This window comes from Papio anubis, chromosome 3 (genome assembly GCF_008728515.1).
Source record: "Papio anubis isolate 15944 chromosome 3, Panubis1.0, whole genome shotgun sequence".
Lineage (NCBI taxonomy): Eukaryota > Metazoa > Chordata > Mammalia > Primates > Cercopithecidae > Papio > Papio anubis.
Genome location: NC_044978.1, coordinates 44,796,311 through 44,822,306, shown reverse-complemented (window position 1 = coordinate 44,822,306; position 25,996 = coordinate 44,796,311). Strand labels below are relative to the sequence as shown.

Genomic DNA, 25,996 nt, shown 5'->3' with positions numbered 1-25,996 from the left:
TGATTAGATTGAAGGATGCAAAGTCTTGATCCTGGGTGTGTCTGTGAGGGTGTTGTCAAAGGAGATTAATGTTTGAGTCAGTGGGCTGGTAAAGGCAGACCTACACTTAATGTGGTAGGCACAATCTAACTAGCTTCCAGCAAATATAAAGTGGGCAGACAAATGTGAAAAGACAAGACGGGCCTAGCCTCCCAGCTTACATCTTTCTCCCATGTTGGATGCTTCTTGCCCTCAAACATCAGACTTCAATTTCTTCAGTTTTGGGGGTTGGACTGGCTCTGTTTGCTTCTCAAGCTTGCAGCCAGCCTATTGTGGGACCTTGTGATCATGTAAGTTAATATTTAATAAACTCCCATTTGCATATCTATCTATCTCTATCTATCTATCTATCTATCTATCTATCTATCTATCTATCTATCTATCCATCTATCTATCTATCTATCTATCTATCTATCTATCCATCCATCTATCTATCTCTATCCTATTAGTTCTGTCCTTCTAGGGAACCCTGACTAGTACACCGAGATTTATCTGAATATAGTTAGTGTTCATTAACTATATAAACAGTGAGCTAGTAAGTAGCTCATGACTATTTTTTTCCCCCCAAATTTCTACTGGTAATGGGAATATCTACACATCCCACATCATTTTTTGAGTGAACATTTCTTAATGGAGACAAAGGTAGTTTTTATAAATGGAATACATAGCAAAAGAGCTGCTGCCTCATATAGTCAACTTCCAAGTCAGCATTTATTTATTCTCATATTTCCTTATGCTTTCAAATATAACATTGTACATTTTGTATCAATATTTTAAATTAAGTCATATCAAGTAAAAAACAAGGCAACTACTATTTAACCACTGTTTAATCCCCAAGGAAATTAATGCCCTCTCCCTTCTTATTGCAATAGCTACTCTCTCCTTTCTTCCCAGGTCTTTTTTCTTTCCTCATTTAGTATTTTCTAGTTGGTTATTCTTTTTCTCTGGCTTTAGAACTCCTGTCTTCAGCCTGTCATATTTCATTATACACTGAATTAGACCATGCTTGTTCTCTGGGAGTATAAAGAATTAAATAACAGGATTTAAATAAGTCTCATGTCTGTTTGTAGATGGGCAGAATCTTTTTTTTTACTAGTTTATTTGAAGTTGAGAACGAAGACTAATCTTGCTTACCTTTATTTAGTAGTTTAAAAAAATTAACTCATGATATTGATCCCTACCTCAAAGTAAGAAGCAATTATTATCGAACATTTTGCAAAAGAAGTGGTAAAAATAAGCAGTAGACTTGCAGGTCTGTAATAAATCAAGGAACCTATCAATAATTAAGCATGATGCATTTAATTGTCTCTGAGTATAGTTCATCCATAGTGTATAAAAATATCTGAAATCTACTCTTTCAAGTGACCCTTCTTATGGCTGATAAAACCATGATACATTCTTTTACATTTCAATGGTAATATAGTTAACATTTCTAGAGTTTGCATTGGGAAAATGCCATTTGCCTTCATAAAGAACCTCTGCTTAATATGAACATGTACTATAGAGCCTCTCTTGGGAAGAATTGGTTCATACCGCTAGTCATCAATATTTAGGGTAAGCTGAGAAAAGAAGTGGTATGGGCTTGGGTTTGTGGCAGGCACAATTATGGCTCCCAAATATGTCCATGTCCTAATCCCTGGAACCTGTGAATATGTTGTTGCATGACAAAGGGGAATTAAGGTAGAAGATAGAGTTAAGATTTGCAGTCATCTGACTTTAAAATGGGGAAATTATTCCAGGTTATCTGGGTGGATCCAATGTAATCACAAGAGTCCTTAAAAGTGGAAGTGGGAGGACATGAACTAAGAAATTCTGGCAGCCTGCAGGAGCTGAAAAAGGCAAGAAAATGGAGGCTCCTTAGAGCCTCCACAAAGGAATGCAGCCTGTTGACACACTGACTTTAGCTTACTGAGATTCATTTCAGATGTCTGGCCTCCAGAACTATAAGATAATAAATCAGTGTTGTTTTAAGATACCTAATTTGTGGCAATTTTTTATAGCAGCAGTAGGAAACTAATAGAAGATTATAGAGAGGGAGTTGGGGTGAGATGGATGATTCATTCCTGTGGATTCAGTCATTGCATCCATTCTATTGTAATTAAAAATAAAAAGCATGTAAGAAGAATTACCACATTAGGATATCAAAGAAAATCTAACTAGACATGTATACTCTTTGGTAATGGCAAAGTCAGAAATGATGTGAACTAAATGTACCCAAATTAAGGACATACATTTTGCCTAAATTCAGTCACTGATTGCCAATTATTTACCGAGATTTCTACAGTCAGTTTTTATTTTTCTGTTCTTTCCACAAAAAGGAAAACATGATGGTACTCAAATCTATTGACAGCTGACTTTTGATAATGCTATTGCAATCACTGGGTAAATCATTACACACCATTCGATATTTCCTGTTTGGACTTTCCTTGTCCTGAAGTTTTCTTATTTTTTGTAAAAATGCTGCCTTCTAGGATTCTGGTTTAGTAGGAAATGTTAGTATTATTTACTATAGGATCACAAAGGAATGAGACACATGGAAAGTCTTGAAGTCCTGTGTCACTTCAATGGAGTTGGGTATAGAAACTGACATAGACATTTATAATATCCTGTGTCACTTTCTTCAGCTGACCCATCAATATCGCTAACATTCATTCCACCAAAAATATGTGCAATCCATGATGTTCTAACAAAATGGAAACTGTAAGTTATGTGGGGCATATTTATTTCCCCACAGTGTTCTATTGGGTCTGGACTTGACAGTACAAGGACATGTTCTGAAATGCAAACAATGATTAATTTCTGTACTTGCATGTTTATAAAAATAAACTTTATTTTTTAAACCATATGACTTCATTTTCATTGTAGAAAATTAACCTGGGTTCATGGTGGGTATGGTAAATCAGTTGAAAAATTGGTCTTAATTTTTATTCCTCCCTGTAATAATGTCCCTTGCAATGTAATTTTATAACACCTTACATAAGAGGTAGAGACTATTTTCCAGCCCCCTGAATGTGGGAAGGCCTTGTGATTTGCTTTGGTCAAAAGAACTAGGCAGTAACACCAATTCTCTTATTAGTCCTCAAGAGGCTTTGTGTATTTCCATTCTCCTTCAGGCACCTACTTCCACCATGATAACAAATCTGGGCAACTTGCTAGAAGATCACAGATCACATGGAACTGAGCCAAAATGTTCTAGCCTCTGAGAGCCAACACCCAGAAGCAGATCTAACTACTTGACCTATGTCTCACCATAGATGTATGAGGGAACACAGACATGACCTGAAGAACTGCCCAGCTGGGTTCAGCCTAAATTGTTGACCCCTAAAATTTTGAGGTAAATAATGTTGTTTTCAACTATAACATTTGTGGTGGTTTTTTATACAGCAAAGGCTAACTGATGCAATAGATTTTATGGAGGTCTGTGAACTCTCTGAAATTATTTGTAAAATTTGATGTGTATGCATGTTTTTTTGGGAATAACTTCTAGCTTTTAGCATTAACTTTTCTGTGGTACAGAAAAGTTTTACAAATCATTGCCTTATTTGTTTAGTGATAGGGTTAATCACATGCCAGATATCATACCCATTCACTTATTGAATTAAACTACTCAGATTCTGATGAAGATAAGTTTTTGTTAGAGTGAGAGTTAAAAGTTTTCTTTCTTGGGCCGGGCGCGGTGGCTCACACCTGTAACCCCAGCACTTTGGGAGGCCGAGGCAGGTGGATCATGAGGTCAGGAGATCGAGACCATCCTGGCTAACACGGTGAAACCCTGTCTCTACTAAAAACACAAAAAAAATTACCTGGACGTGGCGCTGGGCGCCTGTAGTCCCAGCTACTCAGGCTGAGGCAGGAGAATGGCGTGAACCCGGGAGGCGGAGATTGCAGTGAGCTGAGATCATGCCACTGCACTCCAGCCTGGGTGACAGAGCAAGACTCTGTCTCAAAAAAAAAAAAAAAAAATTTCTTTCCTGTGTGTATGTGTGCTCGCCAATGTGTTCTTCGGTCAGTTAATTTGGAAATCTTTGGATTATCTTTTCTAGATAATAAGCTAACATACCTTGATATCACCTAGTACATAGTATTTAACATTTATGTATGTTGCTTAAAATTAAGTGCTAGAGTAGTAGATTAAAGATTAATTTCAAATGCTGATACCCTAATCAGATTGCCACTGCAGATATATGTATGTTCTTTGAAGAATTTGCTCTTAAAATACCTTTACAATTCATGGTTTAGGATGACCTCTTTCAACTCTGCCACTTCCATCCTCACTCTGAGCTGACAGCCTCCCTTTCTCCTTCACAGGGAAAAGGTAAGCCACGAGAGGGGGTCTTTCTCAAGTTCTAGATAGGGCAGCAATGAACCAAAGCCTGTAACATATGACCCACCGTTTAGCTTACTAAGCTAACTGAGGTTTTGGCAATTGTTTAATTAACATTGAAAACCCAATTTTTAAAAATTGACTTTCTATTTCTGAGGTTGTAGGGTATATCATCTTCATCTGCTCTCCATGGTGTCCTTTGGTGAGCTGATGAGCCAACACACAGGGCCCTGCTTGAATGCGTGGCATTTGCTCTGCTCTTATCCACCACTGTGCCAAGACTTGAGAGCCATGCATTTTCCCCCGGCTCAGATCTTCTGGCTCATTGTCAGTCAGGTCATGCCAAAGCTGCTAGCCAACAAAAGCATATAGGGAAAATAAATTTGTCATAGGAAAAGTACAGAAAAGTGATCACTTTTGGGCAGGACTACAGTAAGAACACTGTTAGGCTGCATTTCACAAATGTTAAAAACAAAATGCCTTGCCAAATATCTTTAAAAAATTTTTTTGGGTGTATGTGTGTGTATCAAAACACAAGTGTTTGGATTTTTTCACCATATATTAAACCCAAATTCAGTTATACCAGAAAACCATAGGCATTTGCAAAAGCTATTTACCCAGGAACCAAGATGGATGTATTTGAACACTTTCCCCACACCCGGCCCAACCATGTTTTTGCTAGCCAGCTCCCAGGTGTCAGTAATTGAGCAATGTAGGGGTTGAATTTCAGTAAAGCTTAGCAGGTGTAGTGGTGGTTCCAAAGAAATACCTCTTTTCTTTTCATGGAATAACAGGTCATTTCACTATTTTCTCCAGCACTTGCTCCTTACAGTTTAGAATACATACCACATGAAGAGTGTATCCAAAATACTTCAGAATGGCTGCTATAAATACTGAGTGGCTGGGAAGTGAAGTTTCTATCTGTTCTTTGTCTTTTCTTTTATGTGTTTCGCTCTAAAGTTACCTTGAAATGCATATAAAAAGGTAAAAAGGAGGGTAAGGCAATATACAAAAGATTGATGTTCTAGATATTTGAATATGCTTTTTCAAAGACAACATTATTTACTCTATATGCATCTGCCAGATTATAGATTTTGTCACCCAAAGATGTAGAATGGAATAGGAATAGAAATCTGAGGTATCCTTCAGATACCATATTTGTCATGAAAATAGTTTCTGACATTATTGTTAACAAGGACTTGACCATCTGCTGGGCTCATATTTAAAGCTGTGAGTACCAGAAACTGGTTCAGTGATGTAGTTATAGTGTGCCAAGGAGGTGGTGCCTACAACCCAGTGTTAAACAAAAGAAATGAAGTATACATAAACTTCATACAATGCTCAAGTGATTGTGAGAATCCCTTCCCCTTCCATATTTACTAAGGCACATGTTCTTTTGTTAAATCTGCATCTGTTCTTTTCCCCCAGCAAAGTGGCCATTAGTATTTGTTTTTACTAGATACTATCTGTATAAATATTGCGGATTTGTAGGATGGGAGATAAAGTGTTTTACCCTGACCCACATATCTCCTTAAGGAAGGTTGTGTTTATTACATACTATTCTCAGAGGATGAACATGATTTAGGGATTGCTGTTGTGCCTGTCCTGGGAGATACATGTTGGAATGAAAAAATCCCACACAAAGAGATTAGGCACAAGTTGAACTCTGAAGTTACATGCTCTGTTTTATTATTTTTTTTCTTTTAAAGGAAATGTTCTCAGATTTTCCTCTTGCATTGACCCAAGATAGTCTTTTGAGCAACTTACAAAGTTTCAGCTGCCTCCACCCTCTGTTTTTGGATTGCTTTTATTTTCTTAACACTTATAGCCACTTAGTTATTTACTAGTGGTTCAAGAAGTGTCATAAAGCAGCAAAGTTACCTGCTAGGTACACATAATTACTGACACACATACATATGTATCCATATACACTCACACAAAATTTTTTTTCTAAGTAAATTCTAAGAGACTGGAAGAGAATCTATAGTTGGCCTATTGTAGATAAACTTGTTTTGACAGTTTCTTTCTTTAACAAAAATAACTTAAAAAATGTCAGCAGTAGATGAACCTTGATAACCTTTGCTTAAAAATATTTTGTGCTGTGAAAATGTGGTCAACTATTTCTAAAAATTACTTAATCTCTATTTCAACTAAAGATTTGCAGAAGCATTGGAGTTCAACTTCTTCCTTAGTTTATGTGACATTATCTATAGATTACAGGCAGGAGTGCAGACTAAAGCTGGAGTCTGCAGTACAAGCTTAAATCTTCCCTCTAAATTGTTATCATGGACTAAACTTGATATGAAATCCAGGATGTAAGAATTTTTGTCTTCCTGAAAAGTTGAGGGAGGGTCACATATTTATAATTTGAACAGTATTTTAAATGCCATAGGAGAATTTGATATTTTTTTTTTTTTTTGAGAATTTGATATTTAAAAGAATTCCATGTTAAATTTTTTTATGTAAAGAATTATCTAAGAATATATTTTGGATATAAATGCAGACCTTCCTGTATTGTTGGTTTAAGTGATTGTCTTAGTCCAGTCAGGCTAGTATAACAAAATGCCTTAGACCAGATAATTTATAAACAATAGAAATTTATTGCTTACAGCTCTGGAGGACGGGAAGTCCAAGATCAAGGTACCAGAAGATTTGGTGTCTGTTGAGGGCTCGCTCACCACTTTTTGCTGCATCCTCACATTGTGGAAGCGGGCAAATGAACTTACTTGGCCCTCTTTTATAAGGGCCCTTATGACTTAATCTCTTTCCAAAGGCCCCACCTCTTAATACTATCATATCGGGTATTAGATTTTAACATATGAATGTGCAGGGGGACACCAATATTACACCATAGCAGCTTTATACCCCTTTTATGTAAACTGTTTCTAGCTAATAATATCTCTATTGTGAGTTAAATATTATGACTTACAATAAATGCAATATTCTAACATTACTTTGGAAACTTTTACACTAAAGTACCCCCTCAGTGGTAGAGAATATGAACACTAATTTTGTCTGCCCTGGGGCAATCTGGGCGTTAGCCCAAAGTAGTCCAAGTCATATTCAAACTTTCTTTAAACACTTTACCTTAAATATTAATAAACATTTATACTCTGATTCATAAGTCCTTGCTCATTTTAATTTAATATGTTTTAAAGTAATTACTGTGTATAAAATTGATGCCATGTTTTTTTTCTGTTCCAGTTCGGTACAACCAACATGATTCTAAGTCAGCAGATGATATTAATGTTCTTCATCTACCCATTCATTAACATATTTAGCTAGCATTTTTTTAGTGCTTACTCTGTGTTCTGCACTGTGCAGAGTGCTAGGGATAAAGAAGGGATATCATTTCTTCACTTATTTAATAATCCAGTATGAAGGGAATAGATATGTAAACTCACAAATATAATAAAGCATACCAGTGCTTTGACTGAACTGTGTACAAAATATAGTTAGAACTCCAGTGTAATAGGGCAAAGAGTATCAAGAAAACTTAAGAGAAGAGGTCACATCTATGAAAACTATCCTGAAAACTGAGTAAGATGTTTACCAGGAAGCGAAGAAAGGGCATTCGCCAGATTATTTTAGGCTTTATATGCCATTTTTCAGTATGGACTTCACCTTCAGGCAGTCTGGAAACCCAAAAGAGTTCTAGGTGGGGAACCAGTGTGATCAGTTTAGCAGCAGAATAGATAAATATTTGAAGAAAGCAATACTTGAGACAAAGAGATAGGTTAGATGACTATAGGAAGAGTCCAGATGCAAAGTGATGATAGCCTGAAGTAAAGCTCTAGAAGTGGGATGGTGATAAAGAGACTGAAAGAAGATATGTAACAGAGATGGAATTGTCAGGACTTAGTCATCAATATGATGGAATAGATTAGGAGAGAAGATAAAAGGAAGGGAAGAGTAGGAAACGATTCTCAAGTTTTTGACTTGGGGAATGGTAAAGAGTACCTTGAACTGAGACGTAGAACACTAAAGGAATATAATTTTTGTTTATTTGTTGATTAATCCTGAGTGTTTTCTTATGTCCAGTACAAGTGGCATACCTTGTTAGCCAGTGAGTTTCTCCACTGTGGGCAGCAGGAAGCCAGTGTCCAATATATGTGAGTCAGACCTTTGAAGTGCACATGTGGCAGATGGATTTCTGCTCTGCATTTTGAGATACACAACTGGTGACTTCTTCAGATTGAAGTACCTAAAGAGGTATCTAGGGTTTTCTACCTCTGCTTTTGACAACCCACCAGTTGAAGTCCTTAGTCTTCCACTTGGCCCAAACATTTCCATCTCCAGCCTCTACTAACTCAATGTCGATTTTTTTATGCACTATCTTGGCCATTTTCCCCTTTCCTTCCTTGTGTAGGCATGTAGCTGTCAAGTGGACCAGCAGTCTCTAAGCAGCAGCGACTACTGCAGCTGCTAGGCTGGCTGGTCACACTTCCATAAATTCAGCTGATAAGGAAACAGTCAGCCAAAACAGATTTAGACAGTTGCTTACTCTCGGGACAGCAGGCAGTATGAGATTCATGTTTGTACTGGTTCCCCTTATTCGGAAGCAGACCCAGGTGAATGCTGACCTACAGTGGTCTCAGAGCTGAGGAATCATGCACAGAGGAACCCCCAATCTTTTAAAGGGTCTGTTAGCAAAGCTGCCCAACCTTTGCTCATGAAGGAAAAAATTATCTTTGTTATCCTAATCAGGAAACATATTTGCCCCGTGACTCAGAGGAAGACACTACCTGTCTTAGTCTGTTCAGGCTGCTATAACAAAATTCCATAGATTAGGTGGCTTATAAACAATAGAAACTTATTTCTTAGATTTCTGGAGGCTGTAAGTCTGAGATCAGGTGCCATTATGGTCAGGTTCTGTCTGACAAAAGCCCTTTTCCAAATTGCGGACTGCTGACTTCTCGTTGTGTTTTTTCCATGTCAGAAAGGGGAACAGAGAGCTCCTGGGATCTTTTTTGTATAAGTGCCAATCCCATTTGTGATGGTTTCACCTTCATGACCTAATTATCTCCCCAAAGCCCCATCTTCTAATATCATCACATTGGGGGTTAGGATTCCAACATATAAATTTTCAGGGGGACACAAACATTCACTTCATTGCACCCTGTATGTTCCAAGGTTGTTTGCTATACTAACATCCTTGAAAGATAATCTGAGATACGTAGGTAGAAATGCTATGGAGAATTGCCTCCCAACAATAGCTCCCATATTTGCCAATTTTGATGGTGAAATTAGAGTTTAGAGTTTAATTTTGAAATATTAAATTTGAGGTGTTAATGGGGTGTTAAGGTAGATACATTCAGCAGTTGGCTATATGTACATAGTGCTCCAGAGAAGTGCTTTTATCAAGAAATCTATTAGATTTTCATCTCTACAGGTGGCATAAAGCCATAGGACAAGAGGAAGTTACACAGAAAGCATATAAATGAAAGAGAAAAAAGACATGAATAGAAAGAAGCTTGAGTATTAGGAATATTTTCATGACTAGAAACATAGGAGCAACAGAAGGAGTTTAAGAAGGAATGGTTAAAGGGGTGAGAGAATTAGGAGAGAGTGACACCTTACAATTCAAGAGAAGGAAATATTTCAAGGGAGTTGGTAGTATTGTCAAATGCAACCATGAGGTCAAAAAAGATGAAAGTTGAAGACCTTCCATTGGCTTTAGCACTTTGAGGACATAGGTGACCTTTGCCAGAGCATTTCAGTGGAGTGGTATGCAGAGAAGTTCGATTGCAGCAGTTTGGAATGTGGGAGGAAGCTAATGAACAGGGAGCTAAGCATGCAGGATCTTTTTTTAAAATGCTTACCTGTAAAGGAAAGAGAAAGTGTTACTGGGTTAAAAAACAACAACACATTTTATGATGGAAGAAAATTGCAAGAATATATTGCTGAGGGAAAAGAAGCAGTAGAGAAACTGAAAATGTAGGAGAAAGAATTGATAGAGCAAGATCTTCCTCTGCTAAGGAAGGTTTATTAGTTTCCTATGGTTGTCATAACAAATTATCAAAAACTTTTTGCCTTAAAACAACAACAATTTATTCTTTCACAGTCTAGAGGCCAGAAGTCTGAAATCAAGGTGTCAGCAGGGCCATGTTCCCTCTGGAGCCTGGCTGATGGCAAGACCCCTTCCTTGCCTCTTGTAACTTCTGGTGGTTGCTGGTACTCCTTGACTTGTGGTGTGATCACCTCAATCTTTGCCTTCATCTTCATATCACCTTTTTTTCTATGTGTTTTTGTCCTGTTCTCTTCTGTTTTCCCTTTGCCTTTCTCTATAAGGACACTTGTTATTGATCTTAGGGCCGAGCTGAATAATCCAGGATGATCTTATTTTAAGATCCTTAACTTAATCATATTTGCAAAGACCCTTTTTCCAAATAAAGTAACATTCTCAGGTTCCAGGGATTAGAATGTGAATCCATCTTTTTAGGGACTGCCCTTCAACACAGTATGGATGGGATCAAGAGTGAAGGTAAAGGGATGTGTCTAGAACTGGATAAGGGATCTTCCCCCTCAAGAATGGGGAAATGAGGATAAGATAGGTGTGTGTAGAAATTGGAATTGGAAGTTCAGAGCAAAGACTTTTCACCTGCAAGCCACATATCTCTCAATAAAGCAAGAGGCAAGGTTATTGGTTCAAGGAAGAGCAGTGAGGACAGAGCTGAATGTAGGAGAAAATTGAGGAAATGCTGCAAAGCCATGGGTGTGGGAGGACAAATGACAAAGAACTGTTACATAGCAAATGGGGAGCTAAGGTGTTGGGAACTACATATTTGTAGATCATACATTGTAGATTTTACCATAACTTTATAAATCTTTGTATTTCACTTTAATAGTATGCAGTAAAACAAAAAACTTCAAGAACAAATAAAATAAAGCGAAACAACTGCTATGAAGATGAAGCAGCAGCCTACTAACATAGTGTAGACTGGCCCAGCAAATTCACCACTTTTTCATCATGAAGCCTGGAGAAACACAGATGGTGACTAATGCACATCCAGAATTAATGTGGGAGAGAAGGGAATGAAAGCCTTCAGTCATTGGGAGCTCCATGGGGAGCAGGGCAAATTGAGCTGAATTTTCTTTGGCTGCCGATCTGAAATTTCTCTAGAAAAGGCTTTTCGAGGAAATGAGAGAAATGCCAAGAAGGGGAGTATGCTAAATGTGGGGTAGATAAGCCTCTGAACATACTGTACTTGTCCAAATGATCAGACTATAGGAACAAATTTCAGTCTGTAACTTCAGCCTTATTATCACTTTAAAAAATTCACATGGATATTTACAGAGCACAGCCATGTTTTGACCTCCATATCGCCCTGAGTCCATACTTGGTAGAAATAATACAAGCATTTATCTAAATGTCTCCAGGCAAATTCTGATCTTGAGTTTTCCCACTGTGTACCCCCAAACCCATATGCAAATATCCAGACTGATTTAACAAGATCAGAAGAAGGAATCAGACATTATTCTGATCTGGTATCCCTTATGTCTAAGTCAGTGAGTTTAAGTAAAATCGTGATAATTGCATTAATGGAACAGTGATGAAAGATGAGCAGAAATTTTGTTCTCTGACTCCATGATATCCACTTAATTCTTCAAGTTCCAAGCTAAAGTAACATGAGTTACTTAAAGTAACATGAGTAACATGAGCACTGTAGGTCATTTCTAGATTTCATATTGTACATATATCTCTCCAGCACCAGGAGACAAGGTAGTGACTGCATATATCTTACAGTAGTGCTGCTCAAACTTTAACGTGCAAATGAATCTCCTGGGAATCTTGTTAAAATGCAGATTTTGTAGGTTTGGTGTGGGCCTGAGATTTTTGTATTTCTAACAAGCTCCCAGATGACACTGATGCTGCTGGTCCAAGGACTATAAGGTGTTAGACTACGTAAAAAACATGTAGAATACTTATATGGAATCCGAAAAGGTGAATCAGTAGCTATAACATCAGAAAAAAAAATAGATGACAGTAAGCTGAAAATGTTTCCCTTATCTTTTGAGAAGATCTACATGTTTTAGGCTGTTAGTAAGTCTTCATATTGACCATGAATCCACTTATCTTTCTCTATAGTGAGTATTAGCAATCAAAAGAAGCCAAAAATCTACTTTAAAAATAGTTAATGAGAAATGTCTTATGTCTTAGTTTTGAGATTGAATGGATTCAGTAAGTGCATTCCTAAGAATGTATAGGTTTTTTTTTTTTTTTTTTTTTTTAAATAATAGACCTAATGAAGAAAATGGTTAATCTCTTGAAAAAGGAAGAATCTTTTGTTTTTATAGTCAGGATTTCAGTAGTAATTTTAGAGAAACTTACTAACAGTTATTAAACTACTTGCAGATTTAGCTGTCTGAGAGGATCATATTGGTCCTCATTCAACATTCACTTTCTCTTTCTTTTCATCAATCAGAAACCCAGTTTTGTGAAAGTATACCTCTAACAGCATGCAGCCATCTGCCTAAGGATAACTAGCACCTGCCCAGCTCCAACAGGGAGTCTACTTTATTACAGGATAATCCACCCCCCTGTCTTTTTTTTTTTTTTTTTTTTTTTGCTGCTGGTGGTTTAGTAAAGAGATGTGGAAGCTTCTGGGAGAGCTTCTAGAACACATTTTCTTGCTTCTAAAAGAGAACCACAGAAGAGAAAGTTCATCGTCTGTAGTTTAGTAGGACCTGAGCTCGAGGACTCCCAAAGTCATCTTGTAACCAGCCTGAGAATAAAGCCAACAATAGTGGAAGGAAAGATAGAACTGATAGTATCATTAGCTGCTGATCTAACCAATCCTATAGCCCTCCCTACTTCTAGACCTCTTATGTGAAATAATTTATTTATTTATTTATTTATTTTTTGAAACGGAGTCTTGCTCTGTCGCCCAGGCTGGAGTGCAGTGGCCGGATCTCAGCTCACTGCAAGCTCCTCCTCTCGGGTTCACGCCATTCTCCTGCCTCAGCCTCCCGAGTAGCTGGGACTACAGGCACCCGCCACTTCGCCCGGCTAGTTTTTGTATTTTTTAGTAGAGACGGGGTTTCACCGTATTAGCCAGGATGGTCTCGATCTCCTGACCTCATGATCCGCCCGTCTCGGCCTCCCAAAGTGCTGGGATTACAGGCTTGAGCCACCGCGCCCGGCCTGAAATAATTTATTTTTAAAAATTATTCTGATTAGCTTGATTTGAGATCTCTGTTAGCTGCAGTTGAAAACATCTTTCTTTTATCTTCCCACCAATTAAGGTTGAAAAGGACAAGACCTAGAGTACATTCATTACTGGATTAGCTGATGTTAGAATCCTTAGGAGGATCATAATGCAATGAAAATTTATAAACCATCTTATTAAAGCTTTATAAATTCAGTTTGGTTACACTGTAATGGCCAACCACATTGATTCTCCTGTTAGGTGAATAAATTTCTTTTTCAATTTTTAAAAAAATTATTACTTAATATCAACTTTCAAATGACACTGACAAATATTAGAGCTGAGCAAGTTTTTTTTAAAAAAAACACTGGTGTATTTGTTTTCATCTTCTACTTTATGAACTTCATATGGCTTCTGATGAGTGGTCATATGTTATTCATGACTGCTTCTACTGTGAGTAGGTATATGAAAAAAAAAACCAAGTCACCAGCCACTCTTTTCTCACTTTGAACACACACACACACATTGCCAGAATGAATGTTGTACAAATGTGAAAAATTGAAGCCCACATTATAGCTCAGGCTGCTGCAATGCTTTGACATTGGCTTTTCCCAAAAGTAAATAATGTTAGTTTGTTGACCATATTTTTGTTGTTGTTAAAACTCTATTTGTGAATGCTGTGAAATTTGCAATTGCTGAGCATAATGTTGTGTGAAGCACAAGAGTTGAAGAATGGCTTCTTTATGATAGCATATGGCAAATCTTTCTAATGAGAGCCATTTACTATATAAGTCTCCTACATGTGGTAGTTGACAGCAGGTGTCTGGAGAAAATCCTGCAAACATTTTTAAGTATACTGTTACTGGCAATTGGCAGGAAAAGGTAAGGATCTGGATGTGGAGGATTGAACCAGAAAGGAGAATAAAATGCAAAATGATAGTGAAAGAGAGAGAAAGAGAACGCCCTCAAGCTGGAGCCCAGCAGCTTGTTTTTGCATTAAGCAAGTATATAAAAAACTCCATTGGAGGGCACTAAACATGACATATTGCCTACATGGAAGAGAAAGGTCTTATTGTACACAGACCACTAAGTTCCCTAAGGCTCCTTTTTCAATAGAGAATGGACACAAGTGACTGGCTCACGTCAGTGTGGAGTTTAATTAAACCACTCAACACTGGTCCGCAGAAGCTGAGAATGAAATTTATTGGGGGAAAATATACATTTGGACAAGTTTTACATGAGAATTTTTTGCATCCCATGCTTAATGTCAAATGCAAGGCTGTCACCCATAATTGTGCTTTTGTGCACTGAACAAAGGCACCTGGTCCAAGGGGTGAGTGGGGGCTGCCATTGAAGCCACACAGCATTTACCAAACCAAAACCCTGACTAAGGGCTGTATTTGCTGGAAGTGGAGGTTGCATTTTTTCTTTCCATAAAGCTGCTTTATTTATTTAAGCCATGTGCTCTAGCTCGGTGGGGCTATGGGGGGCATCTTCTAATTCACAAAAGTTGGGGGGGTACATTAAAAACAATTTATGCATGGTGGTGAGGGTGCTTTCTCTAATTCATCTACCTAGAAGAGACACCATTTTTCTTTTCTTTTCTTTTCTTTTCTTTTCTTTTCTTTTCTTTTCTTTTTTTTTTGGAGACAAGAGTTCCTCTCTGTCACCCACGCTGGAGTACAGTGGTGTGATCTTGGCTCACTGCAACCTCCGCCTCCCGGGTTCTAGCAATTCCTCTGCCTCGGCCTCCCGAGTAGCTGGGATTACAGGCACCTGCCACCATGCCAGGCTAACTTTTTGTATTTTTAGTAGAGATGGGGTTTCACCATGTTGGGCCAGGCTGGTCTCGAGCTCCTGGCCTCGAATGATCTGCCCACCTTGGCCTCCCAAAGTGCTGGGATTATAGACGTGAGCCATGGCACCCAGCCAGGACACCTTTTTTCTATTTGGAACAAAGGCTCATACAAGCTAGCAAAAGCCCTGTTCAAGATGTAAGATTGAGTCTCTGCTCCCAACACTGGACCAGAGTAAAAGGCTGGCACAGAGGGAAATTGGTCATTTACTTACTAATATATAGGGCAGATTACTCTTATATTTTGAGTACTTTTATTATTGGAATAGATATGGCCTTACTATCTTCATGCTATTCTCAAAATTGGCCTAGTCTGTTGGTGAAAGTTAAGCTGCCAGAGGGAGCAATAGTTTTATATCCCAGAAGGGTGGAATTTATAGTCCTACCCTTCCATTGCCACCCAGTGTTTCTTGTATTGGTGTTCTTAGGAACGGGCAGTGAGCAGAGTTGATGAGGAAAAATTTTTCTTTTATTCTACATGTGATATTACAAATTCAGGTATGACTAGAGTGAGAGAGTGAAAACAAAGCAACCAAGAGTGAAAGCAAATCACACATATAGTATTTTTTTTCCTTCTTCTTATCAAAGTTTAGCAGGAACAAACATAAGGCAGTATAACCAATAACTGCACCCAGCTAGAGATGGGGATCATCACCGTTCCCAGGAGATAACAAAACTAGTTTCTTGCTAATAGGAATTAAAATCATTAGGAGCTATGATTGTAAATGAATGAACAAACAACAACAAAAAGTTTTAGTAAGGATTTTAAACTCATTTTTTAAATTCTCTTTCTTTGTCCATATTAAGAGAGAAACATATATTCTCCAAGTAATTCTATTATTTATCATAATGGTCAACTTGATTATTTCTCTATTTTATTCCCCTTTCATTGTGACGAGATTGTACATTTTAACCCATTGCAATTCCTTCCTATGGAGAAATATTCTTTCTTGTCCCATTTGGTATTGGGCTTGACCATGTGACGTTGTTTGACCAATCATATTTCAGCAGTTGTAATAAATGCCATTAAATGTTTGGCTATGACACTGTTTTCCATCTACCATGAGAAAGACATGTTCCAAGCAGGGGCTGCTTCTCCAGCCTGGGTCTGAAAATGAGAAGCTGTGTGGAGTAGAGTCACAGCCTATCTGCAGCCTACATGTAACACATATACTCAATGAATCTTTATTTCATAAGCCCAAGAAACTGGGGGATCATTTGCTATTACAGCACAGTTGCCTAATATGAAAAAAATGGCACCAGGAGTGGAATACTGCATAGCAAAACCCCTAAAAGGTGTAGCATTAGCACCTGGCCAATGTGTAACAAGGAAACTTTAAAGACAGACAAAAATGCCAGTCTGTGATGTGGAGTAGTGAACATTTGTTATAACTGCTGTCCACAAAAATTTGAAGGCAGATAGTATATTAATATACTTGTGATTTGGGTTAAGATGTAGTAAAACAGAATGTCACCAGAGTACCATAGTTGTTGTTAGATGCATTTGACAAGAAACTATAAAGAAGAGATGAGCTCAGAAAAGAACTGACCAAGGATAAGGAAAAGAAAAGGAAAATTTGGAAATGTTGAGACTTCCAGGGTTGGAAACATGCAACTATTTTTCTTATCTAACAGTAGAAGATAAAATTTAGACATCCTCTGCGCAACAGGGGCCAACTAAATCTCAATGTTCAAACAAGAATCAATTGAGGGATGTGGCTACTACATCACTAGTTAAAATCTCTAAAACGATGACACTCCCTTCAAAATAAATCCTTTCATCTGGACAGATGGCTCAGGGAAAGGAGATGATGAGGGCATGTCTATTCTATAAAACACTGATAAGCTTGTTAGAGAGAGGATCTTGACAAAAATTGTACTATGGCTTTTGGCACATTGTCTTAGTCCATTTTGTGTTGCTATAGCAGAATCCCTGACCGGCTAATTTATCAACAATAGAAATTTATTGGGTTCTGGAGGCTGGGAAGTCCAGCATCAAGGGGCTGCATCTGGTGAGGGCCTTCCTGCTCTGTCATCCCATGGTGAAAGATTGAAGGACAAAAGAGCACAAAAGAGACTGGAAAGCAGTTGAACTTTTGGTAGGAACCTATACCCAAGATAACTAACGCACATTAATCCATTAATGAGGGAGGAGCCCTCACTATCTAAGCATATCTTAAAGGCCCCACTTCTCAACACTGTTCCATTAGGGATTAAGTTTCCAACACCTGAACACTGGGGGACACATTCAAACCATAGCATACATGGATCTAACTGGAATCAAATAGATATAAAGCCAATAGTGGTGTGTGCACATGTGCATATGTGTGTGTATGTGTGTGTGTGCGCATGTGTGTTGTGTGCCTATGAGAGAGAGAGAAAGAGAGAGAGTGCGCGCGTCAGGCTGTTCAATACAAAAGCAAACTGTTGGGTCCCCAATTTTCAATAGGCAGGAAGCAGATGAGTAAGATGCTCAGGTACAAAGGAGAGCATACTCTATAGTGACCTCTTTAGATGTAGCCAAAAAGGATAATGAAAAAAGAAAGACTTCCCAGAGTGTAGAGCCAAGAGAAAAATGGACTGTAGAACTACTTCCAGGAAGAACTGGAGTCCAATAGAAGAGCATTTTCTCCACACAGAAGAAGAAGCCTTTGTAACATTTGCCCAGGAAAATTTTAGATGACTGATTGTTGTGCATCTTCAACTCTCCTTTCTAAAAAGTGTTTGGTACTATTGTCTTGTTCCTGAGCCACTATTATATCTTGGGTATATAACTTGTGTTTTAGTCCAGATGTTTCTGAAGAAAGAGTAGAGATATCCAGACCTGAAATAGAGACTATCAAGAAATGCTGGTCTTCAAGCATACTGTCACAGCTGGATAGAATTTCGCATGTGAAGAGGAGGAAAGCAACTTCATGATCCCAAGGGTGAACAATAGCTGATTGTATTATCGTCCTTTTCTATTTATTCTCCTCTTCCTTCAAAGAAGATTACTCATTCTCACCCAGGGAATTCTCACCCAGGTTACTGTAATTTACTATAACCCTCCCCACCTCACCCTGCTACCATAGGTGGGGTATATTTTGTGGAAAATAAGCAAAGACCACCCAAATGAAACAAACAGAAGCTATTTATTCAGAATTCGCTATATAGCAAGGGAGTCAGCCACTATCACTTGCACTTACAGGAAATTCAAAGGCAGGCAGACAGAATAGGAAAGTTTATAGTGAAAACTATAGGGAAGACTTAAGGTGTGTTCTGATTGGAGGATATTGGCATGGGAAAGCTGCCAAACCAAGGGCTAACGACTAGGCACACCAAACTTAAATTGCCTCACTTGTTTTTAGTCACTTGCTTTTAGTTGGTTTTAAAAGCCATATAGCTAAAAGTCACACAGCTAAACTATATATATCTAAATTCCCACTACCTTCCTTAGAAATAACATCTCTAATATATAGGCCACCATGGTTTGCCTAAGTTATTTTTCAGGAACTTAGAGTCAGCTCTTGTCCAATTCCAGCAGGCCAAGACCACCAACACTTCAACTGGGTCTGCATGAGGATCCAGTGGCTGATCTTTTGATGTCAGAGGGGCAAAAACTCCACCCTCAGATCATGCTGCTGATGCCATTTTGTTACTGTGCATCCTATGAAGAGCTATGAAGCTTGACTACACTTGTGCAGATCACTGATTGCCCCACAATTCCTGATCCCCAGTCACCTTTCCCTATGCCTTGAACCACCTTGCCCCTCTATGCCATAAATACCCCTAAAATCTCATCTTTAGTGGGGGAAAGTATGTATTTGAGACAGATTTTCCTATCTTTTTGCTTTGGCTGACTCATGAATAAACCCTTTCTCTGCTGCAAAATTCATCATCTCAGTGATTGGCATACTGCATCACAGGCAAACGAGGCCTGGTTTGGTAACACTGTAGGCAGGCTAACTTGAAGTGTGGCATGTTATGTGATTGGTTAGGAGAGCATGTTTTACTTTCTCTGGTTGAGCCTAAGTTGAAAGCAGGGGCAAAAAGGAGGGAACTCAGGAGTCACTGATGAAGTCCTGACTGTTCTGGGCTGATTGCCACAGAGGTTGTGGTTTGGCTTCCTAGGCTGGTCGCTGCAGAGGTTGTGAGTCAGAGTTCTATTGCCTAGGTCCAGCCACTATCCATCTGTATATTTAGTCTCTCTCCTTTGTCTCACTGACATTGAGCCTCTTTGACTAGCAGGGACTTCTTTGACCAGTAGTGGGTGGACATGATAGACACCATGTTTGAGCAGAAGGTTGAAAAGCCGTTGTCTGCTTGACTCTAGCTCTCCTTTCCATCTGCTGTGAGAATAGCATGTCCCACATGGAGGCTGCATCTTCAGCCTGTGTTCTAGAATGTCAAGACATATAAAGAAGAGCTACAGCCTACTCACTGCCAAAACCACATCTGCAGCTGACCTAGAGCCCACGTGAAATGTCAATTTAAAAAAATTTCCTTTTTTAGGAAGCCATTATCATTCGAGGTTCATTGTTTCTACAATAAAGCTAATTAGTACAGTCATCCTCTGGTTTGGATTAGAGGCACTCTGACAAGTGGATGATTCTGCTTTAAGGAAAATCTAAATATAGGGTTAAAGTAATGTTTTTTGACATACTAAGAAACAATATTCTACAGCAATGAATGATAATAATATCATTATCAACTAATAATGATAATACTAATATCAACTATAATGTTGATATTAGTAGCTGATATTTATAACTAGATGATTTTGAAATATTTACATACTAATATAAAGAAAATATTATTCACCAAAATTCCTTAAAAAGAACTCTATTAGAAAAATACTTTGATAATTGATAAGGTGAGAGAGTGAGAGAATGTAGGTATAGGAAGAACTAAGTAAGTAGTAGGTCATATTTTCTTGTGACATGTTCTTATAGATCTTTGTCCTTCTCCTTCAAAAGTATTTGTCATAGGTTGTAACTATAAATTTCTGTGATTTTCAGTTTATTGAGAGGCAGGAGAGCTGCAGAAGTTAAATAAATGGGAGAGTGATGAAGCCACGTTGCCTGGGTTCAAGCCTTGGTTCTGTCATTTACTAGCAAGAGGACACCTGTCCCTGTTACTTAGGATCTCTGTGTCTTATTTTCCTCTTCTGTATCATGGGCATGATTTAATAGTAACTGCTTCATATGGCTGTTGTGAGAATTAAATGCCTCAGTTCTTATGAAATGCTTTGAATTTAAGAGAAAAACAGACTTACTCTTAAAATAGGTTATTAGGGAGCTAAAGCAAATAGCAAAATGAGTTGGATATGTACAAGTACATCCATTACCTCTTATTTTTTAGTACTGAAAGAAATTAGCAGACTCATAGAGACAAATGGATTAAAAATATTATTTTCTAATACAATTTATTCTTTAAGACTGAATGATATGGTCATTAAAACATGAGTTTAAAAAAGAAATTCCATGATTTGTAGATGAGTGTAATTAACTACTTACTAAACAGAGTGAATAGGTTATTGAAGCTGAAGGTAAAAAATTTGAAGTAATAGATTTAGTCCAGAGAAAACATATTGATACTCTAGAATACAGTATTTTTTGTTCACTAGTTATATGGCACCCCCTAATTTGTCTGTATTGGGTAGCCTTCTTTCTTCTGGTCTACAGCTATAGCTTTTTGCCTGCTAGAATAGCCAAAACAATTTTTTAACGTGAGTGTTGTGAAACTTACCCTACCAGATTATCAATATAAAATTTTTGACAATGTGGTACTGCTGCAACTATAGACATAAACAATGGAAGAGACTTGATGACTCAGAAAATGACCATTGGACCTATAGAAGCCTGGAATAGGACAGAGGTAGCATTAAATCAGTGGGGGTAAAATGGCCAAGATATGGAAACAACCTGTGTCCACTGACCAATGAATGAGTATAGAAATTGTGCACGTGGTTTCTCTCTGTCTCTCTTTGCACACACACACACGCACACACAATGGAATATGGATGAACCTAGAGAACATTATACTAAGTGAAATAAGCAAGACGCAGAAAGAAATGTACAACATAATCTCATTTATATGTGGAATCTAAAAGAAAAGTCAAATACATAGAGAGTAGAGTTGGTTACCAGGGACAGGGAGGGAGAAGAAATGGGGATATGTAGGTCAGAGGGTACAAACTTGCACTTATGCAGGATGAATAACTCTGAAGATCTAATGTTTAGCTTGAGGACTATAGTTAATAATATTATATTATATATCTAAAATGTGCTAAGAGAATGATTTTAGGTGCTTTTACCACGCACACAAAGAGGTAACCGTGGAAGGTGATGGATATGTTAATTTGCTTAGCTATAGTCATTATTTCACTGTGCATATTAAAACACCATATTGTACACCTTAAGTATGTATAATAAAAAATAAATTAATGAATTTTTAAAAATCAGTGGGGTAAAATACTTAACAAACAGTGCCGAAACAATTAATTATTCATACGTAAAAAATAAAATTATATTACATTTATCTACAAAAATAAATTCTAGATTTATTGCAGAGGTAAAAACGAAAAAAGTTCAAAACTTTTAAAAGATATGGGAGAATATCTCTTATGCCATATAAGAAGGGTAGATTTCTTAGATGAGACACAAAAAGCATGAACAACAAAGGAGATGATTGATAATTACATTGATGTGAGACATTTTTATATTGTAAAATTATATTAGTAAAGTGAGAAGGCATACCATTAGCTAGAATAGAAGATATTTGCAATTGCAAAGATTTAGTATCCAGAATAAAGAATTCATAAAAATCAATAAAGAGATAAGCAAGTCGACATAAAATGAACAAATTATATGACCAGGCAATTTACTGCAAAAGGAAACTTAATAACTAATCAATGTACAAACAATCTGTAATCAGGGAATTGCAAATTAAAATGAGATCTTTTTTCGCATCCATCAATTTAGCAAAAATTAAAAATGTCATAATCACAAATTTTGGTGAATTTTCTCCAATTTTTCAATGTAAATTGGCACAACAGTTTGGAGGACAATTTGGCAATACCCAATCAAGTGAAAAATGTGGCCCAATCTTATGCTCAACAATTTCACTCCTGGGGATATACCCTGGAGACACTTTTACACATGTGCTCTGTATCAGCTGGGGTTCATTTGTGAGGAACAGAATCTACTCTAGCTAGTTAAGTGGGATGGCATTTTCTATAAGTTATTCAATGACTTTAGCATTATTGGGAAGGCTGAAAACTGTAGGTTGTGATTTTAGGAATGACTCCAATCACAGAACTGGGCCAATAAAGGAGCTACTGCCTCCTGTATGAGCAGGAAGCCACTGGCTCCAGAACCACATTGCCATTGCCAAGGGCAGTACATTGTCACACCAAGTTACTGTCATAGTCCAGAAACTGCCAGGATCAGAAAACTGTTGCTACTGCTGCTGGATCCAGATCAGTGCCATGCGTGCTATGATCCACACCAACAACACAGACCCTGCCCTGGCTCTCGACACCTACAAAGCTCATGACTAGAAACTGCAACTCAGCCAGCACTGACTCCATGATCCTTCTTGCCAGTAGAGAGCACAGAAAGAGCAGAAGTGCAGTCTCTGTCTCACTTCTATCTCCAAAATCTTGTTAAATTTGTCTGATTTGCACAGTCTAAATCACTGCCAGAAACTGTCTGTGAAAGAGGAGGGATATTGTTTTAGCCTTCTATCCTCTGCACATGTGAATCTCAGTCAGCCATGTATATACCGCACTGCACCTCTATGGTTACTCAACACACAAACCTGCCAACACAACTTAGCAAAATCTTAAGGCTATTCTGTTGTGTAAAGCTTTTTCTCGGCCAGACTATGTACTTATATCCCTGGGGGCTGCTGGGACCTGACTTTATATTTGGAGTGGATGAAAGGTGGTAGGTTGGAGCATAAGGAGACTTGGCATCTTTTTGCAAGGTAATTACTGCAGGTGCAATCACACTGGATCTTTTAATATGACAAATTTATCTGACAGAAATGGGAGGGGCTACATTTGCTTTTTTCAGTCTCAGTGGGGCTTGGAGGTTCAGGTACTCAGAGTCATCTAAATCCACTCAAATGTTCCCATTCCAACTCACGATATCCCATGCTTTCTCAATTAGTGTGCAAACTTTCACGTAAGAGACCAAGTGAGGCTGTGAATTTAAGTTGTATTTCAGTCACCTGTTGCATCTGATTATAGTTATATCTACCTTGAAGGTACAAAAGAAGACATTCATTGAGGGCAGTAGTTCTCAAAGTGTCCCTGGACCAACATTAGCATCACCTTGAAACTAATTGGAAATGTAAATTTCAGGGTTCACCTTAGATCTACTAGATTCAGAAACTCTAGAGGTTGGGGACCCAGTAGTTTGTACATGAACAAGTCTTTTTCAGGGGATTCTTATGCAAGTTGAAGTTTGAGAGTCATTATTTTAGGAAAATTCTAAAATTCTCTGGTCTCCTGTGGACTGAGCTAAGAATTTAAAATGTAGAGCTTCATGTTTTCTTTTAAAAATTTTTCCAATGCATTTAGAATTAGCCAACTCCACCCATATTTCTTTGATTTCTCATTTTCACCATAAGGGGTGTAAATCAGCCAGCTGGTCTGACAAAACCTTGTATTTCATAGGTACTTCATTCCAGCCAGGCAGAGGTTATTATCTGTTGCTAATAAGATTATCACTATTTTCAAACCCACCTAAAAGAGATAACCAACTCCAGAGGTCAGTTTCCTTGAAACTGTGTTGCATGCAACCACACTTGATACTAATTACATAATTTATTAATTTAGAATTCCATTGGCAGAGGGCAGAATCCACTTTGGCTTAAGAATTGATTTATTACTGGCAGAGAAGGACCTAATTGTTTGGGGACACAAATTTAATACAAAATTTGGGACCTTCTTCAGGAAAAGGAATATTATATTACAAATGCAAAATTAGGTATGAATTTAAACTTATTAATGAGAAAATAAATTACAACAAATTACAACTTTTAAAAAGCTTATATTTACCACAAACATCACAAATCAAGAACAATAATATGTATAATTTTATTAATCAAATGGATAAACCTTTACAGCATTTTTCTCTATATATTGCATCATACGTCCTTTGATTGACTTTATTTGATAAATGAGTTTGTAGTATCATTTTTTTGTGGGTGACCGAAATTTGTTATTATTAACAGTTTATAAAATTTCTTTCATCTTTACAACTCATTATTGACAACACCATGTAAATTTTTAGAATTATTGCCAAAATTGGAAAAGCTGTGTCAAATTTCTTTTTTATGTGAAGCATAAGATTTGGAGAAGTTTTCCACAGATTAACTTCTGGTTCTGTCAATATTAAACTTTGTTGCCTCTTCACTACTCACTCTCCTGATGCAATGTGATCTCTCGATTTGTCCCCTCATGTCATGAAGTTGGGTGATTCCACACAGTGAGCACTAGGAGTGATTGATTGCAAACACAAAAAATATATTTGCTAATCCAATCTAATTATATGCCCAACTCAGTTTTTCCTTAACTGCAACCTGAAAATGCCTGAGGCCACTCCATCAACACTGGAAAATATAATTGAGGGGAAGTGCTAGTGGAAAGAGACAATAGCCTTCATTTGTAGCAATTAAAATATGTTTTGCAATTTTTATAAAAATACATAAGCAGTCATTGGCTCGTGCAATGAGGGTCTCTGAAATCTTAAGCTTTAATAACGTCATGGTAAATCTATCTTTAATTATAGGGTATTAAATGAAATCATTAGAGGATAGAAAAATAGACTTTCAGTTCAGCTTTCAAGTATGACTTCTAAAGCTGCACTACAGAGTGGACTACTGAGGCCATCTTTTTTTTTTTTTTTTTTTGAGATGGAGTCTCGCTCTGTCACCCAGGCTGCAGTACAGTGGTGCCATCTCGGGGCACACTGCAACCTCCGCCTCCCGGGTTCAAGCGGTTCTCCAGCCTCAGCCTCCCGAGAAGCTGGGACTGCTGGTACACAGCACCACACCAACTAATTTTTGTATTTTTAGTAGAGACAGGATTTCACCATATTGACGAGGCTGGTCTTGAATCTGGCCTCAAGTGACCCGCCCTCCTGGGCCTCCCAAAGTGCTGGGATTATAGGCATGAGCCACAGCGCATGGCCTGAGGCCATCTTTTTTATGATCTGGAAGCTGCCAGCCATAGACCTAAACCACCCACTACCATGAGCAGGAAGCTGCTACAATTAGGAAACCATCACATCATTAGGAAAGTTGTTGCTGCTGCTGCCAGTTCCAGACCCACAGCAGGTCTGCAACAATTCACAATGACAAATGGATACACTATGCCTTGCCTCTCAAACCTGTGAGTGAGTGGACATTAGGACTACTGCCAACAATATCAATACCTCTGTGATCGTGCTTATCAACCACAGCAGCAGAAATGGCAGGAGTGCAGTGTCTATCTTATTTTCAGGCTGAAAACCTTTCATGCTTGTCTTTGGTCAAACCAAAATCATATGTGGATCTCTTACTGTGAGGGAATTTGATAAACACAACTTTTAGCTTTTTAGATACCAATTTACAGAAGTCACATAAGGAGTGTAGAGTAGA

At 37.9% G+C, this 25,996-nt stretch overlaps 1 long non-coding RNA gene across 1 annotated transcript; it reads left to right on the top strand.

The window, feature by feature from the left end:
• The first annotated feature begins 445 nt into the window (after positions 1-445).
• Positions 446-25,261, top strand: LOC116274140. The gene is made up of 3 exons (XR_004182671.1): positions 446-3,373; positions 4,279-4,354; positions 18,154-25,261. It is a non-coding gene; the product is annotated as an uncharacterized LOC116274140 (long non-coding RNA).
• Positions 25,262-25,996: the final 735 nt, after the last annotated feature.